The sequence below is a fragment of the Crinia signifera genome, chromosome 4, assembly GCF_055691185.1.
Source record: "Crinia signifera chromosome 4, ASM5569118v1, whole genome shotgun sequence".
Taxonomy (NCBI): Eukaryota; Metazoa; Chordata; class Amphibia; order Anura; family Myobatrachidae; genus Crinia; species Crinia signifera.
This window is the reverse complement of record NC_139220.1, coordinates 24851200-24873877: the sequence shown is the minus strand read 5'-3', so window position 1 is coordinate 24873877 and position 22678 is coordinate 24851200. Positions and strand designations below refer to the sequence as shown.

General features: G+C 47.8%; 1 long non-coding RNA gene across 1 annotated transcript in view; it reads left to right on the top strand.

Moving 5' to 3' along the window:
* The first annotated feature begins 2186 nt into the window (after positions 1 to 2186).
* Positions 2187 to 22678, top strand: part of LOC146072262 (uncharacterized) — a 36396-nt gene continuing 15904 nt past the window's right edge. Inside the window, exons 1-3 of the long non-coding RNA XR_014473014.1 lie at positions 2187 to 2336; positions 3260 to 3527; positions 5380 to 5523. This is a non-coding gene — a long non-coding RNA (uncharacterized LOC146072262). The remainder of the gene's footprint in view (positions 2337 to 3259; positions 3528 to 5379; positions 5524 to 22678) is intronic.

Sequence of the window (22678 nt, the reverse complement as noted above, 5' to 3'; positions counted from 1 at the left end):
CTTAATTCAAATCAGGTGTTTCCTTTTCAAGTTGTGTTAACACCTATGAAATCATAGCCTGTTTTCTTTATGCAAAAATGACTGGTAGCATCAATGTTTAATCAAAAAAAATCTATATTTGGATCATAGAATCCTTTATAAAGTTATGTTTTATTTAAAAGCAATCTAGGACCGTTGCAGATATTTGTATTGATATTTCCTAGATGTTTATCTAAGTGCTTGATTGTGTCCAGTACACCGGGGTAGGTGCATGAAATAGGCACGTGCCGGACATTGGGGGCGTGGCTTATCAGCAAGGGGGCATGGCCTACAAATCACATCATTCCTGCGAGGCCACGTCCCGTTTTCGCCGCTGTGGGGGCCTGACCAGCAGCTCTGTAAGCTGGAATAGACGATGTGCGCAGGTGTCTATTCACTGGATGACAGGGGGGAATCCCAACTGCCCCCGCTGAGGGATGTTCCCGCAGAAAGCAGTTGGGTGGTATGTGTTAAATTACACGCTGGGTTTAAAAATTGAAAGTTAGGAGTTGATTGGCCGGTGATAAAGTACCAGGCACTTTATCAGTGGCGTAGCTACGTTTTGGGCGCCCCCCCCGCCGTTAGGGGGGGCGCCCATACCCACCCCCCGCTGACGCCCCGTCGAGCACCCCCCCCCTCCGGCCGCCCCATCGCCCCGCCGCCTATGCTAACCCCCTCCCCCTTCCCCGCAGTCTTACCTATCACGCTGGTCCCGGCGGCTCCGTCCGTTCATCTGCTGAGGACCACCACAAAATGGCCGCCCCCGTACAGCAGACAGTTTCAGAGAACTGTTTGCTATATGGGGGCGGCCATTTTGTTGTGGTCCTCATCAGAAGAACGGAGCCGCCGGGACCAGCAAGATACGTAAGTCTGCGGGGGATTGGGGGGTAGGTAACTATAGCACCGCAGCCCCCGGCGCCCCCACATGCACAGCACCCCCCCGCGGTGGCGGGGGCTGCGGTGCTATAGTTACGCCCCTGCACTTTATCACTTTTCCTCCCTTATCACTGCTTCATACATCTACCTCACAGTGAGTTGGGTTTTTGGGACCGTGCATAAGGAAACATGTGCTTGTGTGGGGCAGTACGGACGGTGTAATGGTTAGCATTACTGCCTCACAGCGCTGAGGTCATGGGTTCGATTCCCACCATGGCTCTAACTGTGTGGAGTTTGTATATTCTCCCCGTGCTTGCGTTGGTTTACTCTGGGTACTCCGGTTTCCTCCCACAATCCAAAAATATACTGGTAGGCTAATTGGCTCCCAACAAATTAACCCTAGAATGTCTGTGTGCGTGTATATGTGGTAGGGAATATAGATTGTAAGCTCCATTGGGGCAGGGACTGATGTGAGTGTTCGACTATACTCTGTAAAGCGCTGCAGAATATGTGTGCGCTATATAAGAAACTGTTAATAAATAAAAAAAAAAAAAAGAAATAAAATCTTGTAATTGTTGATAATTGTCTTAATAGTTCACGGTAATTGGACATTGTTGTCACAATAATGTCGAATTTATTGTATTTTAAACCTCGTTACATTGTTGACATTTGAGAATGAATGTCTAGGGAGTTCAGTAGCTGCCTGTGCTGTCAGAACTCTCTCACGCATGTTCTAGGATTACAGAAATGCATGTAAACAATATGGTTAGAATCCAGGTATACATAATTTTTCCCTTTAAACTGTCAGGAAGAGTCGCTAAGTGAACGGACCATGAGTGGATATTTCATGTGAACACCTCCCCCATCCTCCGATGGTCGCCGACCATGTTTTCGTATGAAAACAGGGATATGGGTGGGCAGCTGGCATCAGAGGCGTAGGGAGGGTGGAGCCGGCGGAGCACGGGCTCCGGGCGCAGATACATCAAATGGCGCCGGAGCCATGCAGCCCGCTCCCCGCTCCCTACCCTCTCCGCCGCCTGCGCTGCCCGACCCCATTCACTGAAGCCACAGCGCGGGCAGCGCTGACTGACACGGGGGTGTCAGTCAGCTGGGGGGTCTCCTAGGACTTCAGCGGCAGTGCTGCCCGACCCTTCAGTGAATCCACATCGCGCAAGCAGAGGGGGTTCCGAGTATTTAGAAACCCCCCTGCCCGCCGATCAATCGTTGCAGTTTCTTTTGAATACAGCCCCGTGCAGACTGTTTGGCTGCGTCTCCTTGCAACGAGAGTGACACTGACAGGGTGCTGCTGGGCTGGCTGGAGGTAGGGGGCGCTGTGCACAGAGGAAGCCTGCCCTGCTACAGTTCCTCCCAGGCAAGCAGTGCTCCTCCGTGGTCTGTGTGAGAGAGCAAGCAAGCCGGGAGAGGGGACCAGCACAGCTGCTGTGAGTGAACCATTATCTAACCAAGGCTAGGATGGTTTCCTGAGCCCCCAAACATGATGTTTGTTTGAGGATGGAGGATGTATGCTATGTTTACATATTGTGCATGTGTATGCATGGTATGTGTGTGTACATGATGTGTGTGTGTGTGTGTGTATGGTATGTGTGTGTTCATGATATGTGTGTGTGTGTGTGTGTATGTATAGTATGTGTGTACATGATGTGTGTGTGTATGGTATGTGTGTGTACATGATGTGTGTGTGTGTGTGTGTGTGTGTGTGTGTATGTATGGTATGTGTGTGTACATGATGTGTGTGTGTGTGTGTGTGTATGTATGTATGTATGTATGTATGTGTGTGTACATGATGTGTGTGTGTGTGTATGTATGGTATGTATGTGTACATGATGTGTGTGTGTGTATGTATGGTATGTATGTGTACATGATTGTGTGTGTGTGTGTGTGTGTGTATGTATGTATGGTATGTATGTGTACATGATGTGTGTGTGTGTATGTATGTATGATATGTGTGTGTGTGTGTGTGTGTGTATGTATGGTATGTGTGTGTACATGATGTGTGTGTGTGTGTGTGTGTGTGTGTGTGTGTATGGTATGTGTGTGAAAATAATGGATGGTATGTGTACATGATGTGTGTAGTATGTATCGTATATGTGTGTGTACATTGTGTGTATGCTGTGTATGTGTATATAGGTTATGTATGTGTATGTACGTGATGTGTCTGTGTGTGTGTGTGTATAAAATGGTATGTATGAATGTGTACATAATGTGTTTATGCTATGTGTGTGTGTGTGTACAGGTTGTGTGTATCTATGGTATGTGTTTGTGTGTGGGCATTTGTGTATATATAGTTATGTGCATGTACAAACCCCCCCCCCCATGAAAATCCTGCATTTGCCCCTCCTCCTAGGAGTGCATCGGATTCGCTGCCCGACCCCACTCAGTGAAGCCACAGCGTGAGCAGCTCTGCTAAGAGTGCAGCCGCAGAACATCCACAGTGCGGGCAGCACTGCCTGAATCCCACCCCCCTCCTAAACAGAGCAGTGGATCCCCCCCCCCACATTCAAGCGGCGGGCTGGCACTGGGGAGCAGGGGATAATGATGCAAGCAGCGGCCAGTTGACGGACCAGTAGCTGAGCAGTGGCCGATGCTGAGGACCTGGAGATCCGCAGATGCTGGTGAGAAGACTTGCCTCACCTACCCTCCCATACACTCTTCCCCTGTCACTTCATCCCAATTATCTCACTTCCTCTTGCCCCTTATCACCGCCCCTCCACCACCTCACCCTCTCTATCGCTGCCTGTTGTCTCACCTCCTCTTATGAAACCCTTGGTCACCTCACCCCACCCCCTGTCACCTCACCCCTTTTCCCAACCAAGCACCTCACCCTCCCTATCACTCCCCTGTTGCCTCACCCCCTTTCTCCTAACCCCCTTTCACCTCTTCTTCCATTACCTTACTTATTCGCCCCCTGGCACCTCACCCTGGATCACCCCCTCCCCCCCCCCCATGCGCGTCACCTCACCCCTCTCTCACCTCTCTCCCACACCATCTTTCCTCTTTTTCACTCTCTTCCCATCCCCCTTTCTCTCTCCTGTTCTCCCACCTACCCAGCCATCCTCTCACTCCCCTGCTGTCTGTGGCTATATGTGTAATGGGTAGTTTGCTAAAATGTGCAACGGGCATTACGGTGTGTGGTATAGTGTTAGGTTGCGCCCCCTTTTTGCTGCGCAAGAGCCCCGCCTACTACAAATTTGGGGGGGGGCGAAACATGCCCTTGCTCCGGGCACCGTGGCACCTAGCTACACCACTGGCTGGCATCCGGCTATGTCAGCTGTCCGCCCCCACACGTGCATCATGACTGCATTACCATACATACGCCCAGCTTTTTCATGGGAACGCACATGAAACGCGGGGCATACGCATATGGTAATGAGCCCAAACAGCCCTTCACGCCCCTCTCCACCCCCTGCTCGGACGGTTCCGACCGATCATTTTCTGCACGGAACTCACCGCGTGTTCGGACGTGCGAGCCGTTCGCACATGCGCAGAAACGCCTCTGCACATGCGCAAACACCAAACATCGGCCGATAAAACAGACCTAATTTTAAAACAAGGCTTTATGCATATTACGTTCATTGCTGCCTGTCTACAAACAAGACAATAATAACCACAGACAATACTTGTCCATGCTAGTAGCCATTTAACAGTTATTAAATCATTTTTGGTTAGATTACTGTCGGCCAAAGTCTCCCACGGATTAATAAAATTGAGGCCCGCAAACATCTTTTTCGGTCATTTTTCAAAGTATCTTATAATCAGTTCGGTTCTGAGGCTGTAACCTTTCCCATTTACAGAAGAAATAAGTATGATTTGTTTATTTTGGAACTAAATGAATGGATATGGTTTCAATGCAGAATTGATGTCTTCACAATGGGACATCTGCTTATTTAAATACGTTTTCTTTAATTATTGCTGCTATGTATTGTACAGTACATGTGATTTTGTAATCTTCAGTTTAGGTTTCTTCATACTTGCCTACCTTAAGTGTCTCACCTCCAGGAGAAGCCCGCAGAGACTCTCTGCAGCTTTTCTGGGGGTGGGGGTGGGGCTTGCCATTATTAACCCCACCCCCATTCTGGAAAGCTGTGATTCGTGGCTCTTCGGAGTGGAGGTGGTACTAAATGATGGGATTTGCATAATTGTAGCCCCCCAAAGAGCCACGAATGCCAGTATTTGACCAGCAGAGGGAGGGAGACCGGGGGCTGATGCAGGGGCTGATGCGGGGGGCCCGATATATGCGGGTGGCTTGCCCACCCTTCCAAGGGGCTGGGAATCGGACCTGATTTTTGGGACCCTCCCAGCCATTCCAGGAGGGAAAGTAAGTATGGGTTTCTTGTATTTTAAAGTACTATGGGGCAAATGTTAGAGAGAGTTAAAGTGGAGAGAAATAAAGAATATCTCCCAAATGTCCTGATTACAGCGGGACAGTCAAACTAATTGGACACTATCCTGCTGTCTCACCTGCAGGATGCCGTATCCCATGGGTTGGGGACAGTTGGAAGAGACACTGAATGGATGGGAACCAGGGGCTTCCCAGATGCTTGGTGAGTGCTGGACACACCCCCAAAATGAAGAAAATAGAAGGTTGCGGCACTAGACCACACCCTCCAGGTAAGGACATGCAGTATTTATTCACAGTGACAGGGAGCATCCCCTCCATAAGCAATGTCAACCTCTCATACTGCTCAACTGCTTTTATCTGTGGACCATATGATGTTGACCTAGCAGGGCCGTAACTAGGGGGGGGGCTAGGGGGTCACGCGCACCGGGCGCTGTAGGGTGGGGGCGCTAGTTTGGTGTCCCGGCAGCGTGATCCCTGGGATGAGCAGCGGGGACTGGTGGGTTAACGCCAGGTCCTAGCGGGGTCCCGGGGACTGGTGGGTTAACTCCGGCTCCTAGCGCTGCCAGACGGTTGGCGGGAGGCAGGTTTTGAAAAGACTTGCCGGACGCTGAATGGCTGAATTCAGCCAATCGGCGTCCGGCAAGTCTTTTCAAAGTCATCAGCGCTTCCCGCCGCCAGGCAGATAGCGCTAGGAGACGGAGTGAGTGAAGGCTGCCACTACACCAGTCCCTGGACCCCTGGACGCTACACACAGGTATGTTGGCAGCGGGGGTCCAGGGACTGGTGTAGCAGCAGCTTTCACATACACAGCCACTCGCTATTTTCCTGGCAGCGGGAAGCGCTGATGATTTTGAAAAGACTTGCCGGACGCTGATTGGCTGAATTCAGCCAATCAGCGTCCGGCAAGTCTTTTCAAAATCTGCCTCCCGCCCACCGCCCGGCAGTGCTAGTTAACCTTCTCCAGTCCCCGGACCCCCGCTGCCTGACCCCAAGGTCAGGTTTTTTTTTTGTGGGGGGGGGGGCGTCCAAATGACTGCCGACCCGGACGCCGAAACACCTAGTTTCGGCCCTGGACCTAGTGACTGTTTAATTATAAAGTGTAGATCTATCATCCTGACACTGTTTTTATTAACCATGAGAAATTCGTTGAGTGATTTTTTTTATTGAATTGCCAAATTGTATATCTCTTATATATTTGGCTACATCTGTCACTCAAAGTGTGTGAGTGTGTCTCTAATGCTGGGTGGAGCCTCTGACTCACATGACTGACTCACATGACAGAGAACCAGCCCAGTGAGCCCACAGTGCCAGACACCCTCTGCCTCCCCATGTTGCCCAGGAACCTACTCCACAGCCACCAGGTGAGCGCCCCCCGCCGCCCCCCCTCCCGCAATTCGCGGCACCCCCCCAGCGACCCCCCTCCCGCGATTCGTGGCACCCCCCGCGACCCCCCCTCCCGCTATTCGCGGCAAAACACCCCCCTACTGCGATTCGCGGCACTTCCCCGCGACCCCCCCTCCCGCGATTCACGGCAAAACACCCTCCCCCGGGCCCCCCTCCCGCAATTCGCGGCACCCCCCCGCAATCCCCCTCCCGTGATTCGCGCCAAAACATTCCCCCCTCGCCCCCCCTCCTGCACATCGCGGCACCCCCCGCGATCCCCCCTCCCGCCATTCGCAGAACCCCCCTGCTACCCCCCCTCCCGCAATTCGTTGCATCCCCCTCCCATGATTCGAGGCAACCCCCGCGCCCCCCTCCCACGATTCGCGGCACCCCCCAGCAACCCCCCCTCCCGTGATTCGCCCCCCCCATGCCCCCCTCCCGCGATTCGCAACAACCCCGCCCCCGAAACCTCCCGCGATTCACGGCACCCACCCCCGCGACCCCCCTCCTGCAATTCGCGGCAACCCCCCCACAAATCCCCCCTCCCGCGATTTGCGGACACCCCCCACCTCCCGCCCCGCGATTCACGGCAACCCCAGGATTAAATGGCACATGCAAAACACTGACATGACTATGGTCGACAATGAAAAAGGTTGACATGAGTTTTTGAAGATTTCTTTTTAAATTTTTGAATGTTTTCATATTCATTCTCATGTGTCGACATGGACACCATTGAAGTGCCACCCCCCCCGCAACCCCCCCCTCCAGTGATTATCGACCCCCCATCCCGCGATTTGCGGCACCCCCCACGACCCCCCTCCCACGATTCACGGCACTCCCGCGACCCCCCCTCCCATGATTCGCGGCAACCCCCGGCCACCTGACCCCCCCTCCAACGATTCTCAGCAACCCCCCTCGACCCCGCGACCCACCCTCCCGCGATTCGCTGCAAACCCCCGCGCCCCCTCCCATGATTTGCGGCACCCACACCCCCCGCGACCACCCCTCCCGCAATTCGCTGTACCACCCCCACCCCCCCGCGAACCCCCCTCCCTTGATTTGCGGACCCCCCCCAACTCCCCCCCCCCCCCCCACGATTCACCGCAACCCCAGGATTGCACAAGCAAAACACTGGCATGGCTATGGTCGACAAAGAAAAAGGTTGACATGAGTTTTTGAAGATTTATTTTCCATTTTTTGAATGGAATAATGAAATATTCATTATCATGTGTCGACATGGACACCAATAAAGTGCCACACAACATTTACATGTGTTGACCTTTCTGTGTTTATTTTTTCTTGTGGCGATTCGCGGCACCCCCCACGTCTCCCCCTCCCGCAATTCACCGCAACCCCCACACCCCGTCACCCCCCTCCCGCAATTCGCGGAACCCCACCCCCTCGCGACCTCCCACGAATCGCGGCAATCCCCCGCGCCCCCCTTCCGCGATTCGCGGCAACCCACCGCGCCCCCCCCCCCGATTCCCGGCACCCCCCCCCCTGTATGCCCACACAACCCTATCACTACCCAGCTTCCTGCTCTCCTGAACCGTAACTTCCACCACTGGGGAGTCGCTGATGCTGTGTTGCCCACATACACCTATCATGCCTCATAGCCCAGCCTCCTGCTCTCATGCACCTTAACTCCCACCCAGTAGGAGGAGACACTGACTCAGGGCCACCGTCCTGTACTCCTGTACTGCCACGCTGGATCCCCACCCACTGGCAGAAGCTGCACAATGTCTCCCACCCTTCTCTTTAGTCCCCCTTATGCCCACACACCCTATCACTACCCAGGCTCCTGTTTTCCTGTGTAGTGACCCCTCGCCAGTGGGGAGCCGCTGACTCAAAAACACCCTACTATACTATTGCACACATACACACCTAAACAACACTCACACACAGCCCCCCCACACCCACAAATGTCACTGTACCATCCACACCATCAATGTACATCTTACTCTGTAACCGCTTTTTAATTAAACAAAACAATACACACCCCCTTCCACATCATATGCTCTCTATTTAACACATTTCACCTATAACTCAAGTTGCAATACAGGGCATCTTTCATACAATTCTAACCATATTTCTCATATACAAACAAATTAAGGGGGCGCAGCCCCTTACGACGGTGTGAAGAGCGCCCGTAGGGCGTGATGAATCACCTAGTTTATATATATTTTATGAATATAAAATTGGCTTTTGAAAACAATTAACTTACAGTACTAAGCACCATGTTTGATTTATCAGGAAACGCTAATTCTAGCACCAAAGCACTTCCAGTTTTATATTAAAAATGTAAATTGAAAGTTAGTAGGAAAGTAAATAGTGTATCACCCTGATTAGCCATTTTATCCATATTTAAATCCATTTTTATATATTAAAATACGGAGAACATCAGCACTGTTCTCATAGCTACTTCTAAAAACATGGGCACTGGATTAAATGAAATATAATTTTGCAAAGTTTGAGCCTTATAAACCCTTTAAGCATTTCTACGGATTTTACTATGTTGTCTTAAACCTCTAGTGCTTATTTTGAGTGACTTCCACGATGTTAAAAAAAAATCCTCTAAAGTGTTTTCCCCGTTAACTCAAAGACCAAATCAGCACTTTAATTGTTGCAAGTATGATGTTATAACCAAATGTTACGTGAAAGTAAAACATCTCCCTCTCGCTGTCTGCAGGCGTTTCTTACTTATGTAGTTATGCTTATAATATTTTCATTGCCAATAATACTTACAGTTTACAAAGAATTCCAAGGCAGACGCCTGGTCCATGTGCCCATCTGAATCGCCGTATTCTTGTAGCTACCACAAAGAGTAACTTATTTTACTCTACTTACTTTACTTTTTGGCAGAAAATTACATCAATATATTCTGAAAAGAAAATGTTTAACCATATTCAACTTTTTTTTAAATGTAATAGATCTAATTATAATTAAAAATGTATAGAATACCAATGTTCTTTTTTTTTTCAGTACACAAACATCTAATCTAAAGGTGCATACACACGGAACAATTTGAAGCACGATGTGGGCATTCCCAATCAATCAGAACTACCAATCGTTTACATCGTTCCATGAATTGCCGATCATTAAGATTGGTCTATGATCTTTCAAGCATGCAGGAAGATCATAGACCAATCTTTTGTGAAGTGTTTCATATCGTTGCGTGTGTACGCACGATGAATGATTTGATACCATCGGTAACAAAATAGGATCGTTTCCAACCTTGTTGCGTGTGTATGCACATTAAGATTAGTGGCCCATTCTAATGTTGGATGTTTGTCAACGGAGCAGTAATATTCACTGACCACAAGGAAATGTAAAGAGTGAAGACACATTCATGTTAGCGCTATAGATATGCTAATATATATATATATATATATATATATATATATATATATATATATATATATACTTTTTTTTTAACGTTAAATATTTAATAAACAAAAATGTTGTTGGTATTAATTACCACTTTTTGGTATATGTTCTATAATAATATAAAAAATAATATATATTGTAATATAAATTAGGAGAGATATTAGAGGCTACAGATGGAGCGTCCCTCTTCCTTGTGGGGCTGGCGGTAGATTCACCAGCCGCTAGCCCCTGCCAGTAGCCGGAAGGGGACGCATGTACATCCCCTTACAACGGAGCACCCCCGGGTCCCCGCCGCCTCGCTGCCGGTCCCCGACGTGGCCCCCCACTTCCCTGCTCCCCCCCTTACCCTGCCCATCTCCCTGAAGCAGAGACGGACAGGGTTCACGTCCCCGCCGCCAGGAAACTGGGACGCACGTGCGTGTGGGACACTTGCGCGTCCCAGTCAGATGGAGCACCAGCTCGCCAGTGGGGGCATTCTGGCGAGTCCCAGCACCGGCTGAGAGGCGCTCCATCTGTACATTGGAGTTTCATCATTGGTGATGTCTAATACCGCAATAATCACATACATAGGGGGGACATCCAATTATCCATGGTACATTACATATAGGATCTATCCAGAGTAATCATCTGGATCTACAGTGCACTTGGTCACCTCTGGTTAGAAATGATCGTCTTCCCTACCAGTTATATTGTATATACAATACAGTACATTAATTAGAACTTCATCTCTCCGCGTAGCAATCTTGATAAAATGCCACCAATCAATTTCTCAGTAACCTCTGTTGGATTTCCACTGTCCACCATTGTGGAGCTTGCAGGTAATGAGAGACATAACAGTAGCCGAGAGAAACGTGTAGAACCATTCCAGCTCCTGAGGTCCATCCGTAAGATTAAAATGACCCTTTCAGGCAATCAAGAAATGGCTACTGGCCAAGGACGAATTTCATCCCGGACACAGACCTGGTTGGACTTGCTCACATGAATTGTATTATTTCTAACTTCATGCCAAGTCCCTTAGTTACTATCAGCTGTGATTTTATTGGCTCAGTATAGTGTTCCGTTTACTGTCCTGTACTGAACTTTGGCAACCAATCAGAGTTCACTGTAGGACAGAGAACATAGTTACGGTATATCAGCCAACCATGGTGCATGATAGCTTGTCAGGAGTAAATACATGGATAGGTAAGTACATGGGATTATTATTAAAGATCCTGGTTATTTAATGTGCGCTTTACCAGCAAGGCCTCGGCCAGAGAGGTTTTAGAAAAGTGTTGGAGGTACATACAGGTTGCGTCTAGGAAATTAGCTGCTAAGAAGGAAAAAGTGTCTGTTCTACAGTACATGAGCAAACAGTTAAGGTCTTGCTTATGTCAGCATGAAATTGTAGAAATTAGGGGAAATTTAATAGGATGAGAGATTCAGAAAGTGAGAGTTTTGGTAAGAAATCTCCAGGTTTTTTTTAAAGAGGCAATCATTTACACGGCAAAACCAAAATCTCTCACTTTTTGAATCTCTCATCCTATTACATTTCACCCATTGTCTCTGATCAACAAAATGTTGACAAGCAGAATTTGGACATGGTTTGAACATTCACGAGAAATGACAGCATTCAAAATGTCAACATTTAAATAATCTAAATATTACCATGATGTTCCCATTGATGAGTTATAATTTTTTTGTACGTATGTATGTATGTATGTACTTATGTATGTATCTACTATATCTACTGTATTTATCTCTACCAGCCTAATTGCGCCAGTGTCCCTTCCCCAGATGCAACTATATGTATATACCGTCTACGTGTCCTAAATTGCCTTGTACTGCAATTCATTATTTTCTTATTTATTTATTTGCTTATTTAAATATTGTAAGACGCTGCAGAACCATTTTGGGGCCATATAAATAAATGATAACAATAATAATGATCAGTTTCTTAAATAGCGCCCAAATCCTGTAGGAGGGCCATGCTTGCAAGCTTGCAACCTATAGGGAAATAGGCATTTATACACAAGGATAGGTGCTATCTATTGCATAATAGTCCACCAGATTGCAAAGGATCTTGGTTGGCCGTATGACACGGTCACCCAGCAATGTTGACCTGGGGTTAGGAGGACGTGATACGAAATAATGAGAAAATAGGTGAGGATATGGGTGGACCGTTTAGTTAAGATGTAGTTGGATAGGAAAGCTTATCAAGTTGAGTTTTCAGAGATCACTTATAGGTTTGGAGAGTAGAAAATACTCTTTTTGTGCGTGGGAGGGCAGAGTGGGTGCAGCCTTAAGAAAGTCCTGCAATCGGGAATGGGAGCGAATACTCAGTGTGGATGAAGACGAAGATCTTGTGTAGAGTGAAGACATTGGGTTGGTAGTTATTTTGAGATAAGTTAAGAGATGCACATTGGTGTAGTTTAGTTAATGGCATTAAGGTGACCAGTAAGGTGACTATCGCAATAATCAATGCGGGAGATGATGAGTATGGATTAGTGTTTTAGCAGTGTCTTCTGCAAGGAATGGTCATATTTTGGATATGTTTTTTCAGATGCATGTAATAAGATTTTGAATGTGGGTAACAAAGGATAGTTCTGACTCAAGGATGACACATAGGCAGCGATCTTGTGGCATCACTCAGAACACTCATCCAGGGGCGTAACTAACTATTTATCGCCCCCCCCCCCCCGCCGCACGTTTATTCGGCGCCCCCCACCTAACCTGCCCCCCCTTCTTACCTGCGGTCTGCGTCCGACTCTCGCCCGGCTCTCTGTCGGGACCTTCCTGACGTCACGGTCCCGGCCGGCTCCTGCTGCTACAATGAAAACGGACTCTTAGAAAATGGCTGCCCCCATACTGCAGACAGAAAACTGTCTGCAGTATGGGGGCAGCCATTTTCTAATTGTCAGTTTTCATTGCAGCAGGAGCCGGCCGGGACCGTGACGTCAGGAAGGTCCCGACAGAGAGCCGGGCGAGACGCAGACCGCGGGTAACTATAGCCCCGCAGCCCCCCCGGCGGCGCCCCCAATTTCTCTGCGCCCCCCCGCCACCGCGGGGGCTGCGGAGCTATAGTTACGCCACTGCGCTCATCTCCACACATCGCTACGTGTGTAGGCCCCAGTACACTACCCTACACTAACATGAGCAGTCAACATGGTGCCTGTCGACATTCACAAAGTCTGAATTATTGCAATGTTCACATTATGCCAATGTTGACATTCTGAATATTGGCATTTTGACTACATATTTACAATAACAATAAAATAATTGATGACAATTCTGATAGCAAATATTTAGGGGGGTATTCAATCTCCCGCCACTAAAAACCAACAGGAAGCGGATTGCCTGGAACGCAAATACAACTTCCGGGATGCGGAAGTGACCGCTAACACCGCGAGCACCACGTGTCATTCTAACACAGCTGCTATCAGAAGTCGGGAGGCGCGTGCGGCGCTGAAGTCATGTGAGCATCGCGGAAAAAACAGGGTCCGGATCAAGCACTCGGCACTTTATGTTTGTATATGCTTAGAGGATAGGTAAAATCCATGTCTGGCATTAGGAATACTTTTTCATATCTTTTCATGTGTATAAATACCGGAACCGGTAGCTTTACTCCACATGCCTTGAAGAAGAAACACTCTTGTTTTGAAACGCGTTGGCCAGTGGAGGAGACAAAGGGACTTGGTGGGTCTGGATCCTTGAAGCAGCAAGGACGCCTGAAACTTCATATGTTTACATCTGCGCTTATGTCTGCAAACTGTTTGTAGACCACGCCATTTGGTGAGAGTCCACCTTGTCATCTTTTTATGTATATGTAATTGTTTACCATTAAAAACTGTGCTACACTATACTCAGTTTTTCTTTTTATGGTAAAATCATCGGATGAATATTGTGAAACCAACGGTGACGTTACTGCCCCCTGGAGAGCTTATTTGTCTACCATCATAGTAGACAAATTCATAGGGTACGGGTCACTGATATCTAATTTTATAACCATTATTGTGCAAATCTGAACAAACTGTATTGCACCATTGTGTTTTTCTCCTAAATAAGGAGAAAGAAAAGACAAATCAGCGCTTAAGGCATACACTGGTAACCACTTCTATTGTCCCGCCACTATACCCGATGGTGGAAATAGCGGTGGGGTCCTATTCAATGCTGTCTTTCCTGACAGCATTGAACAGGGATCTCGGCAGAACGGACCCGACTTTAGATGCAGTCGGGCCCGTTCTGCCGAGAACGGACGTGGATTGTCGAGCCCCCGGCCGCAGCTTGACAATCCGTGGCCGTATCTCATGGCCACGCCCCCTTCTCAGCATTCGGCAGGTGTGACATTAAATCATGCCTGCCGAATCTTCGTAGGGCGAGCCAAGAATGGGGCAGGGTCACGGCTGCCGGTGCCAGCCGGACAGTCGTGACCCGGGATTAAATATCCGCCTTCATGTATAAACAATCTAGAAAATTAAAGATATCCACATACAGTACTGCATCTCCATATAGAGGATGGATTTTCAATGAAATATGGCATTATGCAAAGAACAACTTAATGTTTTCAAAAGGAAACACAGTTTTCCCTATAAATGAAGAAAGGTGACATGTGCCATTCAGCCTATGATTCATCAAAGAGAAATATTCAATTAAGTTTAACTTGAACGCACGCCAATCTCGGCTCTCTAGGACAAATGCTATTGTTACTAACTTACTATTGATCCTTTCAACGGAATACGCTGTTGACAGCTAGTGATTGCTGCACATATACCTTTGTTATGAGATATGTTGGTGGCCACACTATTTTGTCTTTAATAAGTTTCCTTATGGAATCACATTTCCCACATGCTCCCAAATCTTCCATGTTTTTGCTCCGATCTCTCAGTAATTTGCTGAAAGGGCAATACTGTCGTTCACCCTTATAACTGGGAAATTACGCTCAGCATATGGCTGCTGTTAAAGAGATTGCAGCAAGACTTCAATGGGAACCTGCTCTTTTTTCCAGGTTCTTTAGTGTTATGAACTTTTAATTTGAAAACCGTCGCGTTTCAGTCGGTGAGGTCATCGCAGACTAGAACGTTAGATGAAAAAGGCAACGGTCAGGCTGATGAACCTGTGTTTTACTATGGCAATAGCTGGAGGGGTTCTTGTTACGGAGAGATGATTGTAACCTAAGACGTTCAGTAAATCCTTCAGTGTTATGAAGAAATCTGCAATATGCACCATGTAACCCAATGTCTATGCGGTCAAATGTAGAAGGAATTTAGATTATATATCTGTATAGATGTTCAAAGGCGCTACAGTATTATTAACCCATCTCGGTAACACACTAATTCAAGTCGGCTTGCTAAGCAGCGGTTATTCGCTACTTAGCGAGCACCTTAACACCACCCTGCCGAACGGCCGCTCCCCCCGGCGCACTAATCCCTTCCCTGCCAGGGGAGGAGATATGTTCACTTACTCAACGCCTCGCCTGTGGCTGCTTGCAGGAGAAATAATTCGATGGTCTCCACCCATCTAATGATTTCCCCTGCCTTCGGAAATTATTATTTCCTACGCAGTTCGCCGAAGACGGGACAGGTGCTGACTTACCGTGACATCAACCGCCTGCCCTGAGTCGGTCTGCCTGCGTTCCCATGGGAACGGCCAGCATTTTCACAGTGACACCCAGGAAACGCTGAGTGTTCCCCTTCTGCGGGAAGGTGCCCTACCCCGCCCACCCATCAACCCTCCCCGTGCCAACGCCTCGCCGAGTGTGATACTCGCTGGAGGCGTTCATACAGGGGTCTGCACATGCACAAATACGCACATGCATAGACCCCCCACTATCGGAACAGGGTCGAATTAGGCCCCGTCTGATCACTCTTGAATCACCCCCATAGAACACTAAAAAGGCAAGTTTAATAGATGCAAATTATATTTGGAGTTATTCGGTTCTCCGGAAATCCGAATCCATCTAAATTTTGTGGATTCGAACGGAATCCTGGGCTGGATCTCCTGAGGAGATCTGATCTGAACCAAGGACCCTAATTCAGATCTGATCACTACAAAAAAGCAGACCTGCGTGTATCGATAGACTGGGCATACGTACGTCCTGTGGCACGCATGCATGAGACAATCCTGCAGTAAAATCCTGCTTTGTTTATCACTGGCCGTATGCAAGTTGATTTACAGGAAGCCGGTGTTTGGGGGTGGCAACTGTCCGTGTTCTGGTAGTGTCATAGAAAATACAGGCGTGGCCAGGTGTTCTAGGGAAGTCATGTGACGTCAGCTCCACCCCCGATCAGACTGTTTTGATCACAGCCGCCGTGTAAGTCCTGGGTTACGCACATGCTGCAAACAGTGGAAAAATCATTAGATGGTGAGCGGTTTGCTATTGGTTTTGTCAGGGCCAGTGCTAGGCACCGGAGTGCCCCAGGCAGGGGGCGCCCCGGTGCCCTCCTGCTCCACAGAGAGGTGGGGGTGTACAGGCGTCGAGAGATGGACGGGGTGCAGGCGGCGGGAGATGCGGCGGGCGTACAGTTACGGCGGGCGTAGAGTAACTCCACGGGGGGACAGGGAGCAGCGTGACGTGTCTCGCTCCACAAGGGGGGGGGCTCTCCATGAGGTGGTAGCGGCAGGAGATGCGTCGCTCCATGGGGGGGAGGGAAAGCAGAGAGGGAGACTGTGGTTTCTCACCTTCTCCTTCATCCAGGGGCTGCTCCCAAGTGGCCGCCCTCCAGTGGCTGGCACCCTAGGCAAATGCCTAAGGCTGCCTAGTGGTGGCGCCGGCCCTGGGTTTTGTGCCCTTGGCCTTCCCTTATCTCCCCCTTTTTCTCTCTCCCTTTCTTTCCGCTCTGCTACTTTATTTTCTGCAACTCATGCAAGTGAAACTCAGTTCTTTATTAGGAAGCCCAATGCCGTTTCGAGGTGTACCCCCATCTTCAGGGACAAGCAAGTGAAGACAGGGGTATGCCCCAAAATGGCATTGGGCTTCCTAATAAAGGACTGAGTTTTACCTGCATTAAAGTCTGAGGAGTGATTATTAATAATTTAAAGGCATTTGGATGCATTTGTGAACAAAAACGCATGCCATCGCATGTCATCGCATGGCATCGCATGGCATGCGATTTTCTCACAAATGCAATAAAAACCCGGTAAAATCGCATCGCATCGCATGCCATTACATATGGCATGCGATGGCATGCGATGGGAGCCGTGATAGTATACAAGTACCAAAGTAACTGTACTTATCTAAGCTTCCTAGACTTATATATTTTAGTACATGTTTATAAGAAATCTTTCAAATTATAATTTAGCACAGGATTCAAAACAAGTTCAAATCATACATTTATTTTTAGGTTAGATTCAAAAAAATAAAAAAAAAAACCAAAAACTAAAAAATTTAGCTGCAAAAAAAAAAAAGGGTAATCCAAGAGAAAATCTCACAAAAGCTCATTTGAAAAAAGCGGCTGAGTCATATAAGGTGATAAATTCCTGTTATATGTTTGGCTTAAAAAGAATGTTTGCATTGGTTGAGTTGTGTTTGTATTTAGGTTCACCCTGAATAAATTTAGACTTTTTTATGCACTGCAAAGCCAGTGCATGGATTGTAAGCCTCGCTCGCATGAAGTCGGCAGTTTTCCAAATCACTTTCAGTCGCCATGATTTGACACAAGACACATTCAAGTAGAAAATATTAACACCCCCCCAATATTTAAGCAAGTGTAAACTATTGAAGAAATCTTTTCAAATACCCAAACTAGCACAAGGCTTTATTTTGCTGAATGCTAGATCCTTGTTTAACAACTGAAGTTTTGCTTGTAACCGGGAATGGTGTTTGGTGGGCTACAGTGTGCCGGCAGGTATCACATTCAAGAAGTATCCACGTAGATTGTAAATCATAAACATTGGCTAATCACAATTTCATCGATGACGAGACTCGGGCACGGAAAATCCATTGAAGGAGAATAAAGTTCTTTATTCACATTATTATTATTCTTATTTTTTTTTTTAATCACCAATCATCAATTGAGGGCATATAATCAAACAATGAAATGCTTAATCTAGAAGGGAATTGGGGGTGGTGAATTACTGCTGTGCATATGGGTGCTCTGACCCCTAAATCAACCCCTAGGTGTAGCCAGGAGTCCTGGGAAACACTAAGTCATGTAGGGGATCCCTTATCTGGATATCCATTATCTGAGGGGGTGAGTGGGGTGGCGAGGGGGAAAGTGGGTGATCAAGGGGGGCTCACCTGCCCTTGGTCTCCAACTTTCCCCCTTCCTGCTCCACTCACCCCCTCACTCACCCCCATACCTTGCTCACCTGATTCAGAGGCATCCCCCAGCATCCCGCATCCATCTCCTTAGCATTCCCGGAACCTGGTCTCAATGAAGCATTGCGCAGATGCACAGGTGACATCATGACGTCACCCATCCAATGCTTCATTGGGACCGGGAATGCTCAGGAGAGCTCAGGAGACAGATGCTGTAGGACACCATGGACAGCAGGGGATGCTGGAGGATGCTGTGGATGACGGAGGATGCCTCTGAATCAGGAGAATATTCCAAAATCTGTAATAATCTGCTATCCAAAATGCTCCTGGTCCCAATAGTAACTGAGCATTTCGGTTAAGAGATACTCAACCTGCATATATATATATACGCACACACCTTTTTGAACATATCATTTTAGAAAATAATTAATAATTAAAGAGCTAATCACAGGAGGGTATTCAATGTGCCGCCGCTATTTCCGATGGGGGAAATAGCGGCGGCTCCCTATTCAATGCTGTCTTTAATGACAGCATTGAAGCGGCATCACGGCAGAACGGGCCTGATTTTAGAAGCTGTCAGGCCCGTTCCCCCGATAACGGCCATGGATTGTCGCGATCCCGGCCGCAGATCGACAATCCACAGCCGTTTTTGTGGCCACGCTACTTTTGCACCTAAAGGCAGGCGGGACATTGAATCCCACCTGTCGTTCATCTGTCGGGCTTACCGCAAACGGGCCAGGATCACGGCTGTTGGCAGGGATCGACAGCTGTGATCTTGGATTGAGTCCCCCCCCCAAGTATATATTATGCCTTGTCTATAATGTAGATGCATGTTGAATGGAATTTTTTAGTAAAGCCTATTAGGTAGATAACACTAATATACCTATCTGTACATCTGTATGTACTGAGTGATTTTGTATAGAGATGATACAGTATTACATACTTTTGCTTTTGACGCAACTTCCAATATTGGCCCGAATCATTCAATATTTTAATAATATTTGACAAAAATAACTTACGGGGTACAAAATGTACATTTTATTCATTGTGTTAATCTTTTTTGTTCAACAAACGCTTTTTATACAGTAAGTATTCATGAGCTGGTTCCTCAAATGCAGATGGTTGGGATTGCTGGGGATTTCCATAGAAAATCAAATTAGTTTGTTTAAAACACCTTAAAAATACATTTCTGCAAAAAGGAAATAATTAAAATTTGATAGCTTCACACACAATTTGAAAAATGGTTGGACCATGATTTTTAATTGTACAGGCACCCAGATGCCTGATTCCTATGTTAAATGCCCCCCCAGACCCGATTTTTGATTGTACACCCACCCTGATGGGTAATGACTACTGTATGTCAAATGCCCCCCCATCAGTGGCGTAACTACAGAGGGTGCAGGGGATGCAACTGCTATGGGGCCCGGCCGTTTGGGGGGCCCGAGGACCCAGCAGGCTATCCCCTGCACCCTTTTTATTTTCTTTGTTCCTTCTTTTAATTAAAAATACCGTAGTACACACAGCCGTGCAGCGCTGGGACCGGAGCTGTCAGCTTTATTTCCGGGCAGGAACAGAAGCAGGAGGCGAGGTGCAGAGCCAGAGTGTAAAACAACACACCAGGGGGCGCTGCTCCCTTCTCAGAGCAGTCACTGAGATTACCATAGAGCACTAGAGCAGTCTTCTCCTTCACACGAGGAGCTGGGAGTCACGTCGGAAGGGGAGAGAGCTCTTTCCCGGCACCATCCATCTGGTGGGCACGCTGCAGATAGCAGTCATCCCTGCAAACACTCAGAGCAATGCTGGGCGCCCTCAGGGTGGCCTCTAATCTCAGATAGATGCAGGTAACTGGCTGGGGGTTTGCAGGTCATGGGTAACCTAGAGTTTTAGTTTTCCTACTTCACCCTGCCTCTTCTCCTGCATGTGCCTGCTGACACCATCCCAAGTGACATCCTCCCTTCCTTGCAGTCTGCTGTACCTAACTGCTTGCTGTTCCCACCCCCCCACCCCAAAGTGACAGCCTGTGCCAACCTGCAGTATACTATATGTCTGCCAACCCCCACCAAGTGACAGTCTGCCCCCCCTTTCAATCCCCTGTATCTGCATTCTGATCCTGCCAAGTGACAGCCTGCCCCCCTTATTCTATGCTGCATGTGCCTTTCAACCCCCTCAAGTGACAGCCTGCCCCCTAGTATTTCCTCTCCTACCCACTACCCCTCCCTCACCCTGTCACACTTTTTCTCCCCAATAGCCTCTGTCTCTCTCTCCTTCCCCCTCCCCTTTAGGGGCATTATAGTGACAACGGCAGGGGTAGGTGGGGGGCCCCTACCAAAATGTTGCTATGGGGCCCACAAACTTCTAGTTACGCCTCTGCCCCCCATTGTTAACGCCACCCCACGATCAACAGCAACCCGAAGCGTGGCGAGCGCAGCGGTACGCGTCCTCCAATTTTTTCATACTCCCACTATCCACGTTGGCGGGGAGTTGATTTTATATAGTGTGGCGAGCACAGTGAGCCACCGTGCCCGAAGCATGGCGAGCGGACGCGCATTACTCCACATGTATTCCGCGTCCCCTTGTAGGGCTCGCTATGCTCGCCACGCTTCGGGCTCGGTGGCTCGCTGCGCTCGCCACACTACATAAAATCAACTCCGCACCGACGTGGATAGTGGGGGTATGAAGAGGTCGGAGGACACGTACCGCCGCCCCTCGCGGGCTCGCTGCACTTGCCACGCTTCGGTTGGCATTTATCGTGGCGTTGCGTTAAAAATGGGAGGCATTTTACCTAATACTGTAATTAACCATGATGTTGGGTATACAATTAAAAATCGGGTCTGGGGGGCCATTTAACATTAGGTTCAATGTAAAAATCGGGTCGGTCGCATGGCATTGCATGCCATTGTAATGGCATGCGATGCGACCGATTTTTACATTGTACAGGAACATCTAAAAACCCCGAAAATCGGGTCCTATCGCATTTCATCACATGCCTTAAGTAGTGGCATGCAATGAAAAAATTGGGAGCCCAGATATTACACAAGTACCCATTTTTTTCTTTTCATCTATATAACTAATATGAGCGATGCTGGAATTTTTAGCGGATATTTTGAACATCTCTTACAGCAGGGGTGGACAAACCTGTCCTTAAGATCTACCAATGGTGCATGTTTTCCAGGCAACCTGTAGATCTATAGTAGGAATGAATGCAGCATGTTTTAAAATGTGACAGTTAGTAATAACAGCTGTGCACCAGCTAGGTAACCTGGAAAACGTGGAAACCTGGAAAACGTGGACTGTTGGTAGATCTCGAGGAACGGTTTGGCCACCCCTGTCTTACAGAGATGTTGGCGCTCAAAGGGTTAAAGGGTAAATAAATCCAATTCACTTTAGTACCGTATGCAGATTGATTTGGAGAAATATTACTTGAAACTTTACAAAATGTAATGAAATAAAATTTTAGAATTAACCCACTTTTGGCAATTAAGTTTAGTGATGCACCACCTGTGGCGTATCTCTAATGGGTGCAGATGCCCTCTTTGGAAACCCTGTACCCATTTGAGTTATTTGCCTTCTGTGCATCCTGCTGATACCAGCATAATTATTCTATTGATATACTAAAATATTTGATGTCAATGTATATAGTCATAATGGCCTACAGGTGTACAGGGGAATTCCTCAATTCCCCTCCATCTCCTCTAGGGGCCTGTAGCTTGGTGAAGCAGGAAAAACTTGGGTGTTTGGTTGTTTCTATAAAAAGTACATCAAAATTAGCCTTTCTGCAAATAATGTGTGTTCCTGACACACCCCTATCCCCTCCTTTATAAATGGCCCTGTCCTCTACATGTCTTCTCTAATGGTTGACCAAGTCCCTATGTAGTGGTTGGGTACACCTTTATCCTCTTCTATATAATTGTTCTTTGCATGTCCACTCTAAAGGCCACCATACAAAGCTCTGACTTGTCTGAAGGACACGTCGGACTTGTTTTCTCTTGAGCTCCCCCAGTAGGTCCCCAGGAAGGGCTCCGTGGCGATAAATAGCATGTAAAAGAACTACCATGTAGCTGCCGTGGGAGTTCGAGGGGAATCCTATGCAATACATTGCAGGTGCTAAAAAAGCACCCGCGATGTGCCGCTGATGATCTGATTCCGATAGATCATACATGCTGCTCGTATGATTTACAGGATCCGATCTGATGCGTATGGGGATGTGCATTGGATCGGAACTGATGTCAAACACCTCCAATATGGCCTGATTTGATCTGGTATCGGATAAAATTGGACCAAATCGGACCTGTATTTTGGACTTAATGGTTGACCAAGTCAACCTGTACTGTCTAGCCACACCCCCACTGGTGGCTGACCAACAGCTTTAACCTTTGGTCCCTAATATTGCATTCCCTGGTAGGCCCAGTTAAGGATTAGTG